The sequence below is a fragment of the Pristiophorus japonicus genome, chromosome 13 (genome assembly GCF_044704955.1).
Source record: "Pristiophorus japonicus isolate sPriJap1 chromosome 13, sPriJap1.hap1, whole genome shotgun sequence".
Taxonomy (NCBI): domain Eukaryota; kingdom Metazoa; phylum Chordata; class Chondrichthyes; family Pristiophoridae; genus Pristiophorus; species Pristiophorus japonicus.
Window position 1 is genome coordinate 59946419 of NC_091989.1, and position 20251 is coordinate 59966669.

General features: G+C 43.9%; 1 protein-coding gene across 5 annotated transcripts in view; it reads left to right on the forward strand.

Annotated features, from left to right (window-relative positions):
• Positions 1-11206: 11206 nt before the first annotated feature.
• Positions 11207-20251, forward strand: part of LOC139278597 (caldesmon, smooth muscle-like) — a 242243-nt gene continuing 233198 nt past the window's right edge. For 3 of the 5 annotated variants that reach the window (XR_011596315.1, XR_011596314.1, XM_070897551.1), the window contains exon 1: positions 11207-11386. The gene's annotated coding sequence lies outside the window, so the exon portion shown is untranslated. The remainder of the gene's footprint in view (positions 11387-20251) is intronic. The other 2 variants (XM_070897545.1, XM_070897547.1) reach the window with 1 other exon arrangement.

Genomic DNA, 20251 nt, shown 5'->3' on the forward strand with positions numbered 1-20251 from the left:
AGTTATCCCCAGATAGTTATCCCCAGACAGATATCCCCAGACAGTTATCTCCACACAGTTATCTCCTGACAGCTATCTCCAAACAGTTATCTCCAGACAGTTATCTCCACATAGTTATCTCCAGACAATTATCTCCAAACAATTATCCCCAGACAATTATCTCCAGACAATTATCTCCAGATAGTTATCTCCAGACAGTTGTCTACAGACAGTTTTCTCAGACAGTTTTCTCCAGACAGTTATCTCGAGACAGTTATCCCCAGACAGTTATCTCCAGATAGTTATCTCCAGACAATTATCTCCAGACAATTATCCCCAGACAATTATCCCCAGACAGCTATCTCCAGATAGTTATCCCCAGACAGTTAACTTCAGTCAGCTATCTCCAGACAGTTATCTCCAGACAGTTGTCTCCAGACAGTTGTCTCCAGACAGTAATCTCCAGACAGTAATCTCCAGACAGTAATCTCCAGACAGTTATCTCCAGACAGCTATCTCCTGACATTTACCTCCACACAGCTATCTCCAGACATCTATCTCCAGACAGTTATACCCAGGCAGTTATCTACAGACATCTATCTCCAGACAGTTATCTCCAGACAGTTATCCCCAGACAGTTATCCCCAGACAGTTATCTCCATACAGCTATCTCCAGACAGTTATCTCCAGACAGTTTTCTCCAGACAGTTATCCCCAGTTATCTCCAGACAGTTATCTCCAGACAGCTATCTCCACAATGTTACCTCCACACAGCTATCTCCAGACATCTATCTCCAGATAGTTATCTCCAGACAGTTATCCGCAGGCAGTTATCTCCAGACAGCTATCTCCAGACAGTTATCTCCAGACAGTTATCTCCAGACAGTTATCCCCAGACAGTTATCCCCAGACAGATATCTCCAGACAGTTATCCCCAGACAGTTATCCCCAGACAGATATCTCCAGACAGTTATCCCGAGACAGTTATCCCCAGACAGTTATCCCCAGACAGTTATCTCCAGACAGTTATCTCCTGACAGCTATCTCCAGACAGTTATCTCCAGTCAGTTATCTCCAGACAGTTATCTCTAGACAGTTATCCCCAGACAGCTATCTCCAGATAGTTATCCCCAGACAGTTAACTTCAGTCAGCTATCTCCAGACAGTTATCTCCAGACAGTTGTCTCCAGACAGTTATCTCCAGACAGTAATCTACAGACAGCTATCTCCAGACAGTTATCTCCAGACAGTTATCCCCAGACAGATATCTCCAGACAGTTATCTCCAGACAGTTATCCCCAGATAGTTATCCCCAGACAGATATCCCCAGACAGTTATCTCCACACAGTTATCTCCTGACAGCTATCTCCAAACAGTTATCTCCAGACAGTTATCTCCACATAGTTATCTCCAGACAATTATCTCCAAACAATTATCCCCAGACAATTATCTCCAGACAATTATCTCCAGATAGTTATCTCCAGACAGTTGTCTACAGACAGTTTTCTCAGACAGTTTTCTCCAGACAGTTATCTCCAGACAGTTATCCCCAGACAGTTATCTCCAGATAGTTATCTCCAGACAATTATCTCCAGACAATTATCCCCAGACAATTATCCCCAGACAGCTATCTCCAGATAGTTATCCCCAGACAGTTAACTTCAGTCAGCTATCTCCAGACAGTTATCTCCAGACAGTTATCTCCAGACAGTTGTCTCCAGACAGTTGTCTCCAGACAGTTATCTCCAGACAGTAATCTCCAGACAGTAATCTCCAGACAGTTATCTCCAGACAGCTATCTCCACAATGTTACCTCCACACAGCTATCTCCAGACATCTATCTCCAGACAGTTATCTCCAGACAGTTATCTCCAGACAGTTATCTCCAGACAGCTATTTCCAGACAGCAATATCCAGACAGCTATCTCTGGACAATTATCTACGGAGAGTTATCCCCAGACAGTAATCGCCAGACAGTTATCTCCAGACAATTATCACCAGAAAATTATCCCCAGACAGTTATCTCCAGACATCTATCGCCAGACAGCTATTTCCAGACAGCTATATCCAGACAGCTATCTCCAGACAGTTATCCCCAGATAGTTATCCCCAGACAGATATCCCCAGACAATTATCCCCAGACAGAAATCGCCAGACAGTTATCTCCAGACAATTATCACCAGAATATTATCCCCAGACAGTTATCTCCAGACATCTATCGCCAGACAGCTATTTCCAGACAGCTATATCCAGACAGCTATCTCCAGACAGCAATTTCCAGACAGTTATCTCCAGACAGTTATCCCCAGACAGTTATCCCCAGACAGTTATCCCCAGACAGTTATCCCCAGACAGATATATCCAGACAGTTATCTCCTGACAGCTATATCGAGACAGTTGTCTCCAGACAGCTATCTCCAGACAGATATCCCCAGACAGTTATTCCCAGACAGATATCCCCAGACAATTATCTCCAGACAGTTATCTCCAGATAGTTATCTCCAGACAGTTCTATCCAGACAACAATATCCAGACAGCTATCTCCAGACAATTATCTCCGGAGAGTTATCCCCAGACAGTAATCGCCAGACAGTAATCGCCAGACAGTTATCTCCAGACAATTATCCCCAGACAGTTATCTCCAGGCATCTATTTCCAGACAGCTATATCCAGACAGCTATCTCCAGACAGTTATCCCCAGATAGTTATCCCCAGACAGTTATCCCCAGTTATCTCCGGACAGTTATCTCCAGACAGCTATCTCCACAGTGTTACCTCCACACAGCTATCTCCAGACATCTATCTCCAGACAGTTATCTCCAGACAGTTATCCCCAGGCAGTTATCTCCAGACAGCTATCTCCAGACAGTTATCTCCAGACATTTATCTCCAGACAGTTATCTCCAGACAGATATCTCCAGACAGTTATCCCCAGACAGTTATCCCCAGACCGATATCCCCAGACAGTTATCTCCAGACAGCTATCTCCAGACAGTTATATCCAGTCAGTTATCTCCAGACAGTTATCTCTAGGCAGTTATCCCCAGAAAGTTATCCCCAGACAGTTATCTCCGGACAGTTATCTCCAGACAGCTATCTCCACAGTGTTACCTCCACACAGCTATCTCCAGACATCTATCTCCAGACAGTTATCTCCAGACAGTTATCCCCAGGCAGTTATCTCCAGACAGCAATATCCAGACAGCTATCTCCAGACAATTATCTCCGGAGAGTTATCCCCAGACAGTAATCGCCAGACAGTTATCTCCAGACAATTATCAACAGAAAATTATCCCCAGACAGTTATCTCCAGACATCTATCGCCAGACAGCTATTTCCAGACAGCTATATCCAGACAGATATCTCCAGACAGTTATCCCCAGATAGTTATCCCCAGACAGATATCCCCAGACAATTATCCCCAGACAGTAATCGCCAGACAGTTATCTCCAGACAATTATCACCAGAAAATTATCCCCAGACAGTTATCTCCAGACATCTATCGCCAGACAGCTATTTCCAGACAGCAATATCCAGACAGCTATCTCCAGACAGCTATCTCCAGACAGTTATCTCCAGACAGTTATCCCCAGACAGTTATCCCCAGACAGTTATCCCCAGACAGATATATCCAGACAGTTATCTCCTGACAGCTATCTCGAGACAGTTGTCTCCAGACAGTTATCCCCAGACAGTTATCCCCAGACAGCTATCCCCAGACAGATATATCCAGACAGTTATCTCCTGACAGCTATCCCCAGACAGATATCCCCAGACAATTATCTCCAGACAGTTATCTCCAGATAGTTATCTCCAGACAGTTCTCTCCAGACAGTTTAGACAGACAGTTTTCTCCAGACAGTTATCTCCAGACAGTTATGCCCAGACAGTTATCCCCAGACAGTTATCTCCATACAGCTATCTCCAGACAGTTATCTCCAGACAGTTTTCTCCAGACAGTTATCCCCAGTTATCTCCAGACAGTTATCTCCAGACAGCTATCTCCACAGTGTTACCTCCACACAGCTATCTCCAGACATCTATCTCCAGACAGTTATCTCCAGACAGTTATCCCCAGGCAGTTATCTCCAGACAGCTATCTCCAGACAGTTATCTCCAGACAGTTATCTCCAGACAGTTATCTCCAGACAGTTATCCCCAGACAGTTATCCCCAGACAGTTATCCCCAGACAGTTATCCCCAGACAGTTATCCCCAGACAGTTATCCCGAGACAGTTATCCCCAGACCGATATACCCAGACAGTTATCTCCAGACAGTTATCTCCTGACAGCTATCTCCAGACGGTTATCTCCAGTCAGTTATCTCCAGACATTTACCTCTAAACAGTTATCCCCAGACAGCTATCTCCAGATGGTTATCCCCAGACAGTTAACTTCAGTCAGCTATCTCCAGAAAGTTATCTCCAGACAGTTGTCTCCCGACAGTTATCTCCAGACAGTAATCTACAGACAGCTATCTCCAGACAGTTATCTCCAGACAGTTATCCCCAGACAGATATCTCCAGACAGTTATCTCCAGACAGTTATCCCCAGATAGTTATCCCCAGACAGATATCCCCAGACAGTTATCTCCAGACAGTTATCTCCTGACAGCTATCTCCAAATAGTTATCTCCAGACAGTTATCTCCAGATAGTTATCTCCAGACAATTATCTCCAGACAATTATTCCCAGACAATTATCTCCAGACAATTATCTCCAGATAGTTATCTCCAGACAGTTGTCTACAGACAGTTTTCTCAGACAGTTTTCTCCAGACAGTTATCCCCAGACAGTTGTCTCCAGATAGTTATCTCCAGACAATTATCTCCAGACAATTATCCCCAGACAATTATCTCCAGACAGTTATCTCGAGACAGCTATCTCCAGACAGCTATCTCCAGACAGTTATCTCCAGTCAGTTATCTCCAGACAGTTATCTCCAGACAGTTATCCCCAGACAGCTATCTCCAGATAGTTATCCCCAGACAGTTAACTTCAGTCAGTTATCTCCAGACAGTTATATCCAGACAGTTGTCTCCAGACAGTTGTCTCCAGACAGTTATCTCCAGACAGTAATCTCCAGACAATTATCTCCAGACAATTATTCCCAGACAATTATCTCCAGACAATTATCTCCAGATAGTTATCTCCAGACAGTTGTCTACAGACAGTTTTCTCAGACACTTTTCTCCAGACAGTTGTCCCCAGACAGTTATCTCCAGATAGTTATCTCCAGACAATTATCTCCAGACAATTATCCACAGACAATTATCTCCAGACAGTTATCTCGAGACAGCTATCTCCAGACAGCTATCTCCAGACAGTTATCTCCAGTCAGTTATCTCCAGACAATTATCTCCAGACAATTATCCACAGACAATTATCTCCAGACAGTTATCTCGAGACAGCTATCTCCAGACAGCTATCTCCAGACAGTTATCTCCAGTCAGTTATCTCCAGACAGTTATCTCCAGACAGTTATCCCCAGACAGCTATCTCCAGATAGTTATCCCCAGACAGTTAACTTCAGTCAGTTATCTCCAGACAGTTATATCCAGACAGTTGTCTCCAGACAGTTGTCTCCAGACAGTTATCTCCAGACAGTAATCTCCAGACAGTAATCTCCAGACAGTTATCTCCAGACAGCTATCTCCTGACATTTACCTCCACACAGCTATCTCCAGACATCTATCTCCAGACATTTATCTCCAGACAGTTATCCCCAGGCAGTTATCTACAGACATCTATCTCCAGACAGTTATCTCCAGACAGTTATCTCCAGACAGCTATTTCCAGACAACAATATCCAGACAGCTATCTCCAGACAATTATCTCCGGAGAGTTATCCCCAGACAGTAATCGCCAGACAGTTATCTCCAGACAATTGTCACCAGAAAATTATCCCCAGACAGTTATCTCCAGACAGCTATCTCCAGACAGTTATCTCCAGACAGTTATCCCCAGACAGTTCTCCACAGACAGATATCTCCAGACAGTTATCCCCAGGCAGTTATCTCCAGACAGCTATCTCCAGACTGTTATCTCCAGACAGTTATCCCCAGACAGTTCTCCACAGACAGATATCTCCAGACAGTTATCTCCAGACAGTTATCTCCAGACAGTTATCTCCAGACAGCCATCTCCAGACAGTTATCTCCAGACAGCTATCTCCAGACAGTTTTCTCCAGACAGTTATCCCCAGTTATCTCCAGACACTCCAGACAGTTATCCGCAGGCAGTTATCTCCAGACAGCTGTCTGCAGACAGTTATCTCCAGACAATTATCTCTAGACAGCCATCTCCAGACAGTTATCTCCAGACAGCTATCTCCAGACAGTTTTCTCCAGACAGTTATCCCCAGTTATCTCCAGACAGTTATCTCCAGACAGTTATCCCCAGGCAGTTATCTCCAGACAGCTGTCTGCAGACAGTTATCTCCAGACAGTTATCCCCAGACAGTTATCCCCAGACAGATATCTCCAGACAGTTATCCCCAGACAGTTATCCCCAGACCGATATCCCGATACAGTTATCTCCAGACAGTTATCCCCAGACAGTTCTCCACAGACAGATATCTCCAGACAGTTATCCCCAGACAGTTATCTCCAGACAGTTATCTCCAGACAGCCATCTCCAGACAGTTATCTCCAGACAGCTATCTCCAGACAGTTTTCTCCAGACAGTTATCCCCAGTTATCTCCAGACAGTTATCTCCAGACAGTTATCCGCAGGCAGTTATCTCCAGACAGCTGTCTGCACACAGTTATCTCCAGACAGTTATCTCTAGACAGCCATCTCCAGACAGTTATCTCCAGACAGCTATCTCCAGACAGTTTTCTCCAGACAGTTATCCCCAGTTATCTCCAGACAGTTATCTCCAGACAGTTATCCCCAGGCAGTTATCTCCAGACAGCTGTCTGCAGACAGTTATCTCCAGACAGTTATCCCCAGACAGTTATCCCCAGACAGTTATCTCCAGACAGTTATCTCCAGACAGCCATCTCCAGACAGTTATCTCCAGACAGCTATCTCCAGACAGTTTTCTCCAGACAGTTATCCCCAGTTATCTCCAGACAGTTATCTCCAGACAGTTATCCGCAGGCAGTTATCTCCAGACAGCTGTCTGCAGACAGTTATCTCCAGACAGTTATCTCTAGACAGCCATCTCCAGACAGTTATCTCCAGACAGCTATCTCCAGACAGTTATCCCCAGACAGATATCTCCAGACAGTTATCCCCAGACAGTTATCCCCAGACCGATATCCCGATATAGTTATCTCCAGACAGCTATCTCCAGACAGTTATCCCCAGACAGTTATCCCCAGACCGATATCCCGATACAGTTATCTCCAGACAGCTATCTCCAGACAGTTATCTCCAGACAGCTATCTCCAGACAGCTATCTCCAGACAGTTATCTCCAGACAGTTATCCCCAGACAGCTATCTCCAGACAGTTATCCCCAGACATCTATCTCCAGACAGTTATCTCCAGACAGTTATCCCCAGATTGTGATCACCACACAGTTATCTCCAGACAGTTATCTCCAGACAGTTATCTCCAGACAGTTATCTCCAGAGAGTTATCTCCAGACAGTTATCCCCAGACAGTTTTCTCCAGACAGTTTTCTCCAGACAGTTATCTCCAGACAGTTATCCCCAGACAGTTATCTCCAGGCAGTTATCTCCAGACAGTTTTCTCCAGACATTTATCTCCAGACAGTAATCTCCAGACAGTTATCTCCATACAGTTATCTCCAGATAGCTATCTCCAGACATTTACCTCCACACAGCTATCTCCAGACATCTATCTCCAGACATTTATATCCAGACAGTTATCCCCAGGCAGTTATCTCCAGAAAGCTATCTCCAGACAATTATCTCCAGACAGTTATCCCCAGACAGATATCTCCAGACAGTTATCTCATGACAGATATCTCCAGACAGTTATCCCCAGGCAGATATCCCCAGACAGTTATCCCCAGGCAGTTATCTCCAGACAGCTATCTCCAGACATCTATCTCCAGACAGTTATCTCCAGACAGATATCTCCAGACAGTTATCTTCAGACAGTTATCCCCAGACAGTTATCCACAGACAGATATCCCCAGACAGTTATCTCCAGACAGTTATCTCCTGACAGCTATCTTCAGACAGTTATCTCCAGACAGCTATCCCCAGACAGTTATCCCCAGACAGTTATCCCCAGACAGTTATCCACAGACAATTATCTCCAGACAGTTATCTCCAGATAGTTATCTCCAGACAGTTGTCTCCAGACAGTTTCGTCAGACAGTTTTCTCCAGACAGTTATCTCCAGACAGTTATCCCCAGACAGTTATCCCCAGACAGTTATCTCCACACAGTTATCTCCACACAGTTATCTCCTGACAGCTATCTCCAGACAGTTATCTCCAGACAGCTATCTCCAGACAGTTATCTCCAGACAGTTAGCTACAGACAGTTATCTCCAGACATCTGTCTCCAGACATCTGTCTCCAGACAGCTATCTCCAGACAGCTATCTCCAGACAGTCATCCCCAGACAGTCATCTCCAGACAGCTATCTCCAGACAGTTATCTCCGGACAGTTATCTCCAGACAGCTATCTCCAGCCAGTTACCTCCACACAGCTATCTCCAGACATCTATCTGCAGACAGTTATCTCCAGACAGTTATCCCCAGGCAGTTATCTCCAGACAGCTATCTCCAGATAGTTATCTCCAGACAGTTATCCCCAGACAGATATCTCCAGACAGTTATCTCCAGACAGTTATCCCCAGACAGATATCTCATGACAGTTATCCCCAGGCAGTTATCTCCAGACAGTTATCCCCAGACAGTCATCTCCAGACAGCTATCTCCAGACAGTTATCACCAGACAGCTATCTCCAGACAGTTATCTCGACACAATTATCTCCAGACAGTTATCTCGAGGCGTGTATATCCAGACACATACCTCCAGACAGTTGTCACCAGACAGCTATCTCCAGACTCTTACCGCCAGACACCTACCTTCAACTGGTCAGATTCAGTGGAACAGCACATGGTAACTGATCTGTCATGTGCAACATTGAATCATTGCTTCACCTAACATGTCAGTTGTGGCTCAGTTCGTTGCAGGAGCAGATTAACAATGGGTCAGATGGGGCTGCAGCCCCAGGCCCACAAAAGCACATAGGCCCTCCAAATAAATCGAGGAAAAAAAATACTGAATGCCCTTTCACTTCTGTGTATTGAACATGACTAGTTGGCTACTATTGAAAAGGAGACATCATTGAGAAATTCACATTTAGGAAGTCTCACAATGTTATCCCGTAAAGTATCTTGTTTATACCTAGATACAGAAGTACCTATATACACTAATGTACCGATATACAGAACAGAATATGTACTAGCCTGTTTTATTTCACATGTTATTGAGAAAAATTTGCATATATGTATACGAATCTCGTATTGCAATGTTACCAAAACCAGAATATATACTTGATTGATGCAGAATATCTTCTTTCATTGTTGAATATACCGGCCTATGTTTTAATATTCAGAATCAGAATCATATATGTAATGAACATGAACAAAAATAACTGTCGGCCCATTTGGATCAGTTTGCCCAGGCCCATCAGGCCCTTAATCCGGCCCTGGTTGGTTGCACTCTCGTCTGAGTCAGAAGGTTGTGAGTCCAAGTCCCACGCCAGCGACTTGAGCACAAAATCTAGGTTGACACTCCAATACAGTACTGAGGGAGGGCTGCACTGTTGGAGGTGCCATCTGGCGGATGAGAGGTTGAACCGAAGCCTGGTCTGCCCTCTCATAAGAACATAAGAAATAGGAGCAGGAGGAAGCCATTTGGCCCCTCGAGCCTGCTCCGCCATTCAATAGGATCATGGCTGATCTTCTCCCTCAACTCCACTTTTCTGCACTATCCCCCATATCCCTTGATTCCCTTAATATCCAAAAAATGTACTAAAAAGATCCCGTGGCACTATTTCACAGAAGAGCAAGGGAATTCTTCTTGGTGTCCTGGCCAACATTTATCTCTCACATAACATCCCTTAAAAACCAATTTATCTGGTCACTAATTTTGTTGCTGTTTGTGGGATCTTGCTATTCATAAATTGGCTGCCATGTTTCCCTACATTATAACAGTGACTACACTTCTAAAGCACTTCACTGACTGTAAAGCACTATGGGAACCCGTGAGAGGCGCTATATAAATGCAAGTCTTTCTTTTCTTCACCAATCATGTACTTTCAAATAAACTAGCAGATTCTCTGCAAAAAAAACCTTAACGACCAACAATACTCCTTTAATAGATTACATGCAAGATACACACAAAGCTGAAGTCTTATTAACTCCTTCAATACGCTATTAGTCTTCTAATGACGTTGCTGCAGCCCACACCCGCCCTGCACAGCTGCAATAATGACACATCTATCTCTCTGAGGCAAGGGGCTGCAGTGGGAACATCAAATGTCCAATAATCAGCTAAGACGTTCCAGATGTTTTCATTGGCCTTTAGTAACAGACATTGGGGCCTAAAGGGTTACTTAAACTATGTCCCTCAGAAAACTAAAAATGGTCAAATTCGACTCTCAGATGAAACCGCACTTCATCCTGTCTTTATTTTTAAATGCACAACAAACACGATTAAACTTCTGAAGGAATGAACTGTCATCCACAATCTGCTGTATTTCTTGACGTTTTTTTTTTCAATTTGTGTAGAGTACATTTGCACCAGGGTGTCGTGCACGAGATTTTTCAGCCCTTGCATGTGTTTTCAATAAGCTGTAGAAAATAAGTACTACGCACTGAGGCGAAATCCAGGGCTCATTTCAACTCTGTCTTTTTACTATGATAAAAGAATATGCACAATTGCTCCAAAATTTGAAGTCTCTGTGCTTTTTAATTTTTTAGCAAGCCAAACGAAAGCTCAAATGGATGCATATTCCCTGGGATTAGCATTTCATATGATTATACATGACAGACTATTTACTTTCAGAGGCCCTGCTAAGGATAACCAAAAAAGGGCATGTAGCAAGACATTTTTGGCAGCAAGCAACAGTTTTCAGGGGTTTTAAGTCTTGTTTCTTGATGAGTGGCTTCCTGAGCATGCCTGGGGAATGACAGGCATTCGTGGACGGAGGCTGGACTCAGCTTGGGTTTAAACACTGTGATTGGCTTCTAATCAGAACAAGCTACAGACAATGCATACTAGTGGCTGTCAACTGTAAACATAGGGGGAGATGTGTTCACTTGGCATTGACTTTGGGAGGGGCCTAGGCATGACTGGAGTTTTATTGAATAGAACTGTGTGAGTGTGTGTTTTGACTGCCTGTACTTCCTCGCAGTTCTGCTGCATTGTAGCTTGTATTCTTTGAAAGCCGGCCAGCGTTGAACCTACAGAGGTAAGGCATGTACTTCTGGTATTCCGTGCAGTAGGCATTGCCTCAAAGTAATGAAAGGTTTGCACAGAGCAGGCTTGAGACGATTCATTAAACTTTATAGTCGGTTAAACTTTTAATTGTCCAAAGTGAAGATTGAAAACACGGTCTGATTTGTGCACGGACTGTGAAGGTTTTTTTGGGAATGTAACAAGTAGAGTGGGAACAACATCTTTCAAGGGGAAATGGTAGAACCCGCGAAAGAGTTTGATATGCCTTTGTTGCAGTGCTAAAGTGACCGAAATGTTTTTTCAGGCTGTTCATTTTGTGCCATCTACAGTAGGGAGCAGCAAGGAATGAAGAGACTGAATGGATCCCTAGCTTTTAGATACAACTCCGGCTGCACTTGTAAACCTTTTCACGCAAGAACAACTTGCAAATGAGTGTGTGTAAGCCTCTTTTGTAGAAATATTGCTTCTCATGTTTTAATTATAACTCGATACCGAGAGTGAAACATAACTCAGGCAATCTCTAATCTGCAAACTGTCACTCGGTCTGGATCTCTGTTCTGCTTTTTCAGAAGTAGAGGATGAACTTTTATTCCAATCAGCTCGACATGTTCAGGCGATTTAAATTGTTGTTGAAGTCGATATCTGATTTCAGACTCGGTATTGCTTAAATCTGTTCATCATCACTCGTGGAATGCTGCAGTGTTTTCTGTTCTGTGAGCTGGTCTGCATGAAGTCTCTTGTTTTTCTTATGCTGGTGTTCAATGCTCACACAGCTAAAAATTCCAGCACTTCACTTTTTCCATATCCTCAGCCTCTTTCAAAAAGTTTTCGAAAGCATTTCTGCAATTATATGTCCCAATGGTAAATCCGATCGAACTTTTTATGTTCCGAAACGATTTCATGTTGATGAGTTCCTACTGTTTGCGCTGGGGGAGGGGAGGGGGATTTGGGGGTTAAAGTCATTCCCGCAAAACAAAATGATTTAAGATTTGAGATGCATACTTGAGAATTGTCTGCTCCAGTGAGCTCCTCGCTTAATTTGCTTGGGAAGGTTGGCGGCATGCCAGTATTTTGAAAAGTAAAAAGGTTAGCTAAATATTTGCAGGCCTTCCGTGGAACCACATCTGATAAGGAATCCATGTTAGGAAAAAAATGAAGGGAATGCACTCAATGCATAGGCCTTATAAGGAGCAAATTTAACTTGGTGACAGACGATGGGTTTGACCTATGGAATGTAAGTATGCATTTGAAAAAGTTCTGTGGGCTTTTTACATGCACAACTAACAGAAAAAGAGACCAAGATGTTTGTTCTCCATATTCGCTGCATTGCATCTCTCTATCCGTTGCAAGTGTTTGTGACTATACATCGCCTGTTAAAACATTGAATTGGGCCTATTTTTGATTTTGAACTGTACCTATCTGCAAGGCCTATAAAAGATTGACTACTCTTTTGATTCTGATATAATTGATTATTTATAATCACGTACTTTAACTCAAGTTATTCTTTGATTGTGCAGTCTAATTGTACAAAATAACCACAGTGTAGACTCAAAAATCTTATAATTTAATAATAAAACCCCAAACTGCCTGACAATGTATAATTACTCAATTTTTTTACAAATTAAACACCAGTCTTGCTTTACTAAGTACACTGCATAAATAGTTGAGTTTTTATTTGTTAATTAAACCCTTTCTTAATAGATAGGTTGAAAGCATTCTTTGACTTAAGATTTGTATTCCCCAATAGTAACTTTGAGACTCTTTGACTGAGGTAGCTGAAAATATTCTCGTGAAAACCAGAGACCACAAAATGGCCCAGCCTCATTAGATCTGTCTGATAGCGATGTTTGTAGGGATTGCATAGACGTCTGGGCTTTCCACTCAAGGGAGCCGCTGCTAAAACATTGCAACTGGTCGAGAATCTGAACTGAAGAGCCCTAGTTATGGGAAAGGCATGGGCTGCAAAAGAGTAAAGGAATCATTCATGCTTTTTGACAGCTTCTCATTAAGGGTTAGTTGAAACCACAAGCATAGCATTGGTGTGAAGTGGCTTTGCTTTGCATCAACACTACGATTATAGTGCAAATATAGCCTGAATCCAGAGTCAGGGCCCGACATGACACAGCAGCGAAAGGGACAGAGACTCCCTGGAGTCTTACTCTATTTGACTTTGGAATAATTTCCTGATTACATACACAAGTTCAGCATCTTTGTGAAGCCAGAACAGCTTTGCACCTATGCCAAACTTATAGTGTGAATGCACTGTTGCGATTACAGCACTTTGGTATTGGTGTACACATTAGTTTCCAAGCACCCTTTATTAAAAGCCATGTAGTATTACACCAATTGGTATGGATGTCTAGATCTCAAACTAAGGGGTCAAGGGCTTGAGGCCCAGGTGTCCATTCATTCAGTTATGATTTCACCTAGCCTTGGCTTTGCCTATTGCTGATCATCAGGTAGCGGGGAAGAAGACAAATCAGACCTTCACCTCCTTGAACTCTCCTGCTGAAGGTTGGGGCATTGTGTGACACCCAATCATTGAAGAGAAGTGCTCGGACCAGGCTGTCTGACTCTCAAGCTGGAGAAGTCACAAAGAAATAGGAAGAAAATTACAGAAATGAAATTAGCCCTTAGAAAAGTGAACAGATTTTGTATATTTCTTTGAAAAACGAGTTTGACATTTGGTTCTCCAATATTTCGACTTGGAAGTTAATGAAATAAACAAGTTAACAGCAAGGGTTAGTAAAGTAATAAAACACACCATGGAGTGGTAGGATCCAGAATTGTAACTGAGATCCTGGTTACAGCAGGAGACACTGGAACCCTAAATTTACTCATGCATTGTGGTTTCCAGATACCAGTAAAGATATTACCAGGATGGCCCATAAGGGCCTGGCCCAGTATTGATATGCACATCTTGGTTATTGAACTGTTCTCCAGTTTCGGACGAATTGCAGTCACACTGCTGGGCTGGTTTCTCTGTTCTTTGCCAATTGTTTGAATAGCTAATGTAGCAACATAATTACATAATCATATCTGATGTGGTTGTATTATCCCAGTGCCACTGACGTGTGTAGGCAATGAGAACTCTCACTGAGTTTGCAATTATTTGAGACCAATTCTGGGTGCATTCACACTCTGCAATTTTAGATTTAGTACTCATGAATAAGGTCAGACAATGCGGAGTCAGGGAACAAGTAACAGAATGGATAGCTAGCTGGCTTTAAGACAGAAAGCTGAGACTAGAAGTAAAAGGTAGCTATTCACAGTGGCAGAAGGTGGGAGTGATGTTCCACAAGGATCAGTACTGGGACCACTGCTGTTCACAATTTACATTAACGATTTAGACTTTGGAATAACAACACCATTTCTAAATTTGCAGATGATACCAAATTGGGGGAGACAGTCAAAACTGAGGAGGACTTCAACAAATTACAGGAGGACATTAATAAACTTGCAGAATGGGCAAATAATTGGCAAATGAAATTCAACACTGATAGGAAGAATAGGGAGATCACTTATTACTTGGAGGTCACGAGTCAAGGTGGGATAGAGGAACAAAGGGATCTTGGAGTACAAATACACAAATCACTAAAAGTTGCGCCACAGGTTAGCAAGACGATAAAAAAACAAGCAGTAGGGTTTATTTCTAGAGGTACAGAATTTAAAAATAGGGTAATTATCGAATCTTGGTTAGACCACACTTAGAGTATTGCGTGCAGCTCTGGTCGCCATATTATAAAAAGGATACAGAGGCACTGGAGAGGGTGCAGAGAAGATTTACAAGGAGGATACATGGGTATACATATTAGGAAAGGATGAAAGGCTGGGTCTCTTTTCCCTTGAAAAAAGAAGGCTGAGGGGTGACCTAATAGAGGTCTTAAAAATTATGAAAGGTTTTGATAGAGTGGATACAGAGAGAATGTTTCCATTTGTGGGGAAGAGCATAACTAGAGGACATCAATATAAGATCATCACCAAGAAATCCAATGGGGAATTCAGAAGAAACTTCATTACCCAAAGAGTAGTGAGAATGTGGAACTCGCTACCACAGGGAATGGATGAATCGAATAGAACAGATGCATTTGAGGGGAGGCTAGACAAGCATATGAGGGAGAAGGGAATCGAGGGTAATGTTGATAGATTTAGATGAGGAAAGACGGGAGGAGGCTCGAGTGGACCATAAATGCCGGCATGGACTTGTTGGGCTGACTGGCCTGTTTATGTGCTACATATCCTATGTAATCCTATGTAAAGCCAAAACTTAGAGTGTAAATGAGGTGTGAAGGGCAGAACTGATTACAAAGCAAAGCAGAGTGAGATTCTCTCCTCCAGGGGATCTCACTCCACTTTGTTCAGTAAAGATCTGATTCTGGATTCAGGCTGCATTTACAGTGCAACTGTATCATCGATGCAAAACAAAACTGCTTTGCACCAATTCTGCCGCTGCAGATCAAACGCACCTTAGAGTGAACTGGGATCACTCATTCCTAGTCTTGATATAAAAGCGCGTGAGGTCTTTGTAGGTTCACCCACTGAACAGACACTGAACTGAGGCAGGGTCCTTCCACTAATGAAAGGAAAAAAAGGATGGAGGGACAATTCAGAAAAGTGAGTTGACTTGTAACACTGCCATATTCATTAGTGGACATGGGCAGAATTGCACTGGTAGGACATGGCCGTTGGTCGCCACTCGTCATCTCAATCAGACTTGGGTGTGTCAAACAACGAACTCTACATCAGGAAGAGAAAACAATAAAATGTCCGAACATTGAATGTTACTGATTTCTAGTGAGTTTTGATTACATTATTAAAACTATAACAGAATTTCTGAGAATTGTTTCAATGTGTTGAAAGGTCATGCTGGAGCTTATGATTAGAGGAATTCTTATTCAAGCCAAGAAAATACATCTTTAAAATGGAGCTTGCTTTGCATCCTTTCAATATGTGTGTTTTTGAATGGAGACATCAATCATTAAAACGTGTTAAACACTTTGGGTTAAGGCTGGAATTTGTGAGGCCATTTGAGAACAGACGACAGGCTGAACTCATCAAGCACTGTAGCCTTGTGCCCTACTTTGATTCTTTAAGAAATACCATTGTTTTATCACAATGAAGTCTTATCTTTCTAAAAAAAAATATTCAATTGACATTCCTTTGCAGGCACTTAGTTGGAAGAACAGATCCAGGGGGCAATTTTCATGTGGAGTGTAAAGTCGGAGGCACTGGGTGGGACATGTGCTGGGCCCAACAGCAAGAGTCAGCAGGGAATCCGGCCAACTTTCGTTCAGGGTCCTCATTGTAACGGGGTTGGTGAGCTGCCAGCAGGAAACGCATGGCCCCATAGGCAAATCACCATTCTGCAGTCGGAGAAACATGGCAGGCAGTCGGATTTGAAAGGCTTGTGTCAGCATCTTAGTGGGAAGGGATAGGAACATCGGGAGTGAGGGGAAGCATTTTACAGCAGCAGCCGAATCTACAGCAAGGATATTAAATGTGGAAGTCTTTAAGGCTCAAAAGCCCCAACGGATGATAATATAACATGAGCCAAACATGCATCAGCTTTCCTATAACTGCAACTGAACATAGGGACAGAATATGAATGGGACGTGGTCCTGGTAGTTACACCGGGACCCTGCCCACCGATGACCCCGCCCCCCCAAAGTGCCGGCTCTGACGCAGTTTGTGGGGTCAGTGGGAGGGCACCTCATTTGCATGGGCAGCAGGCACCTGTGGCACTACAGGCACATCTCGGTTACTTGCTTGCCCCACACTGCCGGATACTCTGGTGCCTGTCACGGGAGGGAGGGGGGGGGGTAGGTGTGTCAGAGACTCCATGTAAGGGGGCTGATATGAAATTCTTGGAAAAAAATTAGTTAAACTATCTTCAGGGGTCCAGACCACTTAACGGGTCTGGACCCCCTCTGTTACTGCCCATTTTTCCCCTTCTGGATGCTGAGACACCTCATCTCACTGGCCTCCAGTCTTAAGCCAGGTCCCTTAAGGGGCAGGAAAATAGGAACTCCTAGTGTAAGGTGGGTATAGGCTCCGCCCCTTGGAAAATCCCTAGTGTATCTCGAGTTACAGCAGAGGTCTGGCGGAACGGATGAGGAAAATCGGCGTCATGATGTCTTTGAGAGGCGAGTGCATGGTAACTTGAGATGCCATCTAGTAATGGAGAAAATACTTCTGTGGTTAGATGTGGGACTTATAATCAAGCCAGTCTCTTAATGCAGTACAACAGGCAACACTGTCATTGAACATCACCACACTGGTGGCACTGAGACATCAATAGGTCTGCTCAGGTGGCTCAGATGCTTTTTGGGTAATGTTGCACATAGCACCTTCATCGTTTTGCCTTTCTTTTAGCAGATAAGGTCAAATTCATCTGCACTGCTCCATAGGAATCAGACTAACGGTCCTGGATTGTTGTAGAATTGGGGCATTTCAAACAGCTTACTTCTCGGAACATCAAAGGTTGCACCACAATAAATGGTGATGTTGCTGGCTGACACTGACCGTATGCACTCCTGTTTATGCATGTACAAATATACAAAGCACTTTACTGGGCAGCAATGACCCAGTCGCATCTCCTTACTAGGCAACGATGGTCTGATAAGAAAATGCTTACAACCGATTTCTTCCTTTGTATTGCACTCCCTTCTAGTTTTATCTCTTCCTTTTCCAAGGCCACTTATTTGTGTCAGAGTCAGTATCATGAGTGCTGACTTCCCTCTACTGCATCACCCAAATGGCTGGTCTTTATCTCTGAGCCGACACAATGCGTATTCGTATGCTATTCAACCCTGGAGGGCATCATCACTGAGGCGTTGCCCGGTATCCAGACACTTTCCTGCATGAGGCACTCGGCACTGATCGGCAGCTAGAACATTGGCTGATTTCCTTCCTCAGGATTACTGAGGCTAATTCTGGTGCCGTACCGCTACCCTGGATCAATGAACTCACAACCTCGCATCTCCTTTCCTGTTGCTTCTTAAAGGAGAATGCACCTAAAATAATCCTCAGAAGTTTGCATGCATGGAATAGGGTTTGCCTAAGCTTCAATCTGCGCTGTTCGACTAACATGCTCGAAACACATCAGTATTGATATCAGTACAGGTGCGACCTCCCAAATCCGGAGTTCCAAACTACGCAATGTCCGAAATCCGGACGTTGCGTAGATTGGTGGACGGGTCGTCCGAAATCCATAATAATGTTCCGAAATCCAGACATTTATTTCAGAACAGTAAATAACACCACACCCCACCCCCACAGACGCACACACCCCAAAAAATTGCAAAAAACAAGAAATAAAAAAATCATAAAACATTCACAAGACATTTAACAATCGAATCGCTGCAAAAGAATTAAAAAATAAAAACTTTAACTTACCTTTTTTGCGGGTCTTCATAACTACCGCTGTCCCATGGGATGCAGCACGGGTTTTTCCCAGGCGTTTTTTTTCTTACGAATTACGGGTCATTGCTGAGCCATAGGTTTCCGGATTCGGGAGGTCGGATTTCGTCTCTGAAATCTGGAAATACCCAAACCTCGGCCCAGGGGTTTCCGGATTTGGGACGTCGGAAATATATTGCGAAATCCGGGACGGCCTCGGTCCCGAGGTTTCGGGATTTGGGAGGCCGCATCTGTACTGATGTAAGGACGAGTGACCCCTGGGTCAGGGATAGTATTCCCGCCACTGAGTGTTGGATTCAAGCCCCATTTCAGGCAGACTGGATTGATGCCCAGCGGGGGTGCTTGTGTTCAATGGGTGGCCCTCCAACGAGGATGACTTGCTTCCAAAAGGGACGAGTTTGCAAATGTTTCAATGAAGGACCTGATATTCCAGTCCTGAACTCCAGGGGTGGAAGATGCCTGTGCGTGGATTTTTTTAACGTGTGGTGACCATCGCACACCAGCCACCACACGGGCTTGACAGAGCTAGGCCTTTATCCAGTGGCAAGGGTTAACCAGGACGACTGGAGACCTGCTCTGCTGCACGGACCTAGTGCACGCACATATAGCAGTGTGGGCAGGCCAGTGCTACCCCTGGGCCCTCGCCTCTTCTGGGCCCCGTACCAGACAGCTGCAACATTTTCTTAAGAAGGTATTTTTGCAATAGGAGAAGCTAAGCCGAAGATAAAAACCGCGAGGAAGGCAACGGGAAACCACCTCGGCTATTCTTCCCCAGTTAAGTGGCTCAAGAATCCTGATCGTGGGACTTCGAGTCAAGACCTGCCCTGGGGCGGAATGGAATGAATGGACGGGCTAATGAAAGACTGCTGTGAACACACATCAGCCCTCAGCCATGCTGAACAAAGAGGCTAGCTAGCCCATATGCTTAGAGCCACGAGTTTCTCTATACCATGCGCCTCGACAACCGTGCACCTTTAAATATAACCGAAGTTGGAGCCTCAAGCTCCTGGTTATTTCCTGCTTAGCTTTCAGAATGGCATGCTTTGTTCAGTGCTGATAAGACATGGACATGTTTTAAATTTTAAAAGTTTTTCTTGTAACAAGCTTTCCAGTAGCTATCAGCGTTCCACGTGTTTCGTGTGCTGATAAATGCATAGCTGCTACAGTCAATTCCTGTAATACACCAGTTTTATTATATTTAAGTGAGTCTTGTACTGTTGAAATGTATCACTCGCGGAGTCTCCCACTTTCACTTGAATTCTTGCACGTATTCTCCACCCGAAAGGAAATGCTCAATTGTCTTTGTCTACTTTATCAGCTCCGTAACTGCTGCCCTCCTAATCTGCTCATCTTCGTCATCCTTTCCTTTCACTCGCTGTCTTTTTTTTACTTGAAACATTTAATACTCCTTAAATTTTATTGCTTCCTATTGTCAACGGCCAGCACTGATCTGGAACAT